Consider the following 4,491-nt stretch of genomic DNA (forward strand, 5'->3'; position numbering starts at 1 on the left):
AGCTTCAAACTCTGCTGCATATTGGCAGGGAGAGACTCTCTCAGGCTGGTTGTGAAGCGTCGTGTGACGACAATGAGGTTTCAGAGGCCTGATGGATGGTGCGGTAACTCTTCACTGTTCCTGTCAACTCGGGTATAAGACTCTTAAAGGATGCCTCTGTCATTCAGACCAGGGAGCAGAACAGGCTGTTCCTTAAGCCCGAGCTGTTTAAGGGTTTCTACAGACACAGCCTAACAAAGCTAAAAGCCATCTAGAACACTCAAGAGCATTGCCTTCAAGCAACAACAAGAAATTATAAACGTTACAGTAAAATGAAAATAAGGTGGGAAAATAAGGCATCCTCACCGCCCTCCATCAATAGGAGCACCCTCAAAGATAATGTAGATGTTTAAAGCAGGAGACAAGAACCAGAAAGCCATTATAAAAATGTTCAAGGATTTAAAAGAAAGAATTATGTAATGGACAAAAATGTGTCAGTCAGCTTCAGCTGTCAACTTGTCCTACCTGGGAAGAGGAAACCTCAATTCAGAAATTGCCTCCATTGGATTGACTAGTCGGCACGTCTGTGGGGCATTTTCTTTTTTCCCGCCTTATTTTATTTTCTTTAAAACAATCTTTTTAAATTTCATATATCAATCCCAGTTCCCTCTCCCTCTCCTCCTCCCGCTCTCTTACCTGATGTGGGAGTCCCCTCTGTGTGTTGCTTGTATTGGTTAATGAATAAAGAAACTGCCTTGGCCTGATAGGGCAGAACTTAGGTAGGCAGAGAAGACAGAGCTGAATTCTAGGAGGAAGAAAGCAGAGTGAGAGAGATGCCATGGATCCACTGGAGACAGACACTGGGAATTTTACCTGGAAAGCCACTGCCATATGGTGATACACAGATTAATAGAAATGGGTTAAACTAAGATGTAAGAGTTAGCCAATAAGAAGTGAGAGCTAATGGGCCAAGCTCTCACTTGTCGTTTTAATGAATACAGTTTCCCTGTGGTTATTTTGGGGCTAAGCTAGCCGAGCGGCTGGGATGAACAAGTGGCCCCCTTCCTGTTACACCCACCTTCCCCCCACTCCAGTCCCATCCACTCCTCAGAGAGGATGAGGTCTCCCATGGCGAGTCAACAAAGTCTGTCACATCACTTGAGGCAGGACCAAGGCACTCACTCCACCCTGTATCTTGTGTGGCTTGGGCAGTTTCAGAGGCTACTGGCCATGAAACCAGTATTTATCCATAGATATTAATTCTTATTTATTTATTTAAACTCTCTTTTCTCATTTTTACATACCAATCCAAGTTTCCTCTCCTTTCTCTGCTCCCGCTGCCCCACCTCCCATCCACCCCACTCCCATCCACTCCTCAGAGAGGGTAAGTCTTCCCATGGGGAGTCAAAAAAGTCTGGCACATCAGACTGAGTCAGGACCAAGGCCCTTGACCCTATATCTAGGCTGAGCAAAGTATCCCTCCAAAGAGAATGGGCTCTAAAAAGCCAGTTCAAGTACTAGAGATAAATTCTGGTTCCACTGCCAGTGACCCTACATACTGCCCTAGCCACATGACTGCCACCCACATTCAGAGGGCCCAGTTCAGTCCTTGGGCAGTAAGCTCCCACTAGCTCAGGTCAGCTGTTTCAGTGGGTGTCCCTATTATGGTCTTGACTCCTTTGCTCATATTATCCATCCTCCCTCTCTTTGATTGGACTTTGGGTCACACTGAAACTCATAGAAGAAAAAGTGGGAAGTAGCCTTGAATGCATGGGCACAGGAGACCACTTCCTAAATATGACACCAGTAGCACAGACATTGGGAGCAACAATAAATAAATGGGACCTCCTGAAACTGAGAAGCTTTTATAAGGCAAAAGACATGGTCACTAAGACAAAACGACAGCCAACTAAATGGGAAAAGATCTTCACCAACCTCACATCAGACAGAGGAGTGACCTTCAAAATTATAAAGAACTCAAGAAACTAAACAGCAAATACCAAATAATCCAACCAAAAATTAGGGTACAGATCTAAACGGAGAATCCTCAATAGAAGGATCTCAAATGGCTGAAAGACACTTAAGGAAATGTTCAACATCCTTAGCCATCAGGGAAATGTAAATCAAAATTATTCTGAGATATCATCTTACATCAGAATGGCTAAGACCAAAAACACAGATGATAGCTTATGCTGGAGAGGATGCAGAGTAAGGGGAACACTCCTCCATAGTTGGTGGGCCTACAAACTTGTACGGTCACTTTGGAAATCAGGACAGCAGTTTCTCAGAAAATTGGGAATCAATCTACCTCAAGACCCAGCAATACCACTTCTTGGGCATATATCCAAAGGATGCGCACTCATATCACAAGGACACTTGCTCAACTGTGCTCATAGCGGCATTATTCATAATAGGTAGAACCTGGAAATAACCTAGATGCCCCTCAACCAAAGAATGGATAAAGAAAATGTGGAACATTTGCACAACGAAGTACTACTCAGCGGGAAAAAACAATGATGTCTTGAAATTTGCAGGCAAATGAATGAAACTAGAAGAAAGCATCCTGAGTGAGGTAACCCAGATCCAGCAAGACAAATACAATATGTACTCACTCATAAGTGGATATTAGATGCAAAGTAATCTTTACTTTAGCCCAGAGTCCACGACCCCAGAGAAGCTAGGGAACAAGGAGAACACTAAGAGAGACATACATGGATCCTCCTGGGAAGGGAAAATAGACAAGAACTCCTGAGAAAACTAGAAAACAGGGAGCATTGCAGGGTGGGAGAGTAGAAGGGGAGCAGGGAGAAGGGAGAGGGAAGGAGAACATGAGAGAATTGGATGGCTGAGATGGGGAAGGACACAGAGGGAGAACAAGGAAAGAGATACCTTGATTGAGAGAGTCATTATGGGGCTAGCAAGAAACCTGGCACTCGGGAAATTCTCAGGAATCCACAAGGATGACCCTAGCTAAGACCCTCAGTAATAGTGGAGAGGTACCCCTGTTCTTCCCCTGTGATCAGATTGATGACTACCTTAATTTTCATCATAGAAACTTAACCCTGCAATGGAATTTTCTTAATTGCTAATTGGTTCAGGGAATCCAGCCCACTGGGGGTGGTGCCATCCCTGGACAAGTGAGTCTGCTGTGTAAGAAAGGTCTCTGAACAAGCCAGAGAAAGCAAGCCAGTAGGCAAAGAGTTCCTCCGTGATTTCTGCCTCAGTTCCTGTCTCGTTTCTGCTTATTATGGACTATAACTTGAGAAATGAAATAAGCCCATTCCTCCCCCTTTTGAACCCAGTCTATCATAACAACAGAAAAGCGAACTAGAACAACAGAAAGCTTCTTCAGAGAAGTAAAAATTACTTTTTCAAAATAATCAAATGAAAATTCTACGATCTAAAAATATAGCATCTGAAATGAAAATTTCACTGAATAGACTTAACAGAAGACAAAGCATCATGGGAGAAAGACAGCACGTCACAATAAGGAGTGGATCTGGTGGAGAGGGGAGGTGGGGGAGAGAGGCTGAGAGGAGGGGAGGGAGGGGAAACTGTGGTCAGGATGTAATATATGAGAGGAGAATAAGCAAAACAAAATTTAAAAAGAACGATTTAAACTCATTGGCCTAGTGACCCAAGTGACAGCATTAAGAGATACCATGTTTACATCTCTAGCGTTTGAGAAATGGGAGGAAGGGAAAACATTTTGAAAGGAGCAAAGGCTGAAATAGCTGCAACTCTGATTAAAAGATTGACTTATTTTATTTTATGTATATGAGTGTTTTGCCTGTGTGTACATCCCTGCATCATGGGAATGCTTGGTATCTATGGAGACCAGGAAAGCGAGTCAGATCCCTGGAAACAGAATTGTGTATAGTTGTGAGCTGCCATATGGGTGCCGAGAACTGAACCTGGGTCCTTTGCGAGAGCACAAAATGTTCTTAACCACTGAGCTCTCTCTCCAGCCCGACTTTGATTTAAAGAAAAAAAATATATATTTTGCTGTCAATCAATGAGGTAGAAAGTCACAGTGAGACATTCTAAATCACATTTCTACAAGCAGTAATGAGAAGAAAAATCAGAAAACAAAACGAGAAGGAAAAATATATACTACCTAACCATGGAAAGGCAGTAAAGGGCAAATCTCAAAAAGATTTTGCTGTGTGAAAGAAACTAGAAATAACATAGTGTTTAGAAAGAGCCATCTGCCTATATATAACATACTATCTAATCACGTTCTATACAGAGCGAGAGCAGGCAACACTATCTGTGGTAACAGACATCAGAATAATGGCTGCTCTTGTGGGATGCATCATTTTCTGAAGAAAAAAAAAAGACAGGAGCGGGTGTTTTAGGGGACCAAAATGTCAGTGTGTGTGTGTGTACGTGTGTGTGCAGGTGTGTGTATGTGTGTGTGCATGTGTGTGTATGTGTATGTACTGTGTGTGCAGGTGTGTGTATGTGTGTATGTGTATGTACTGTGTGTGCAGGTGTGTGTATGTGTGTGTA

The sequence above is a fragment of the Microtus ochrogaster genome, chromosome 8 (assembly GCF_000317375.1).
Source record: "Microtus ochrogaster isolate Prairie Vole_2 chromosome 8, MicOch1.0, whole genome shotgun sequence".
Classification (NCBI taxonomy): Eukaryota; Metazoa; Chordata; class Mammalia; order Rodentia; family Cricetidae; genus Microtus; species Microtus ochrogaster.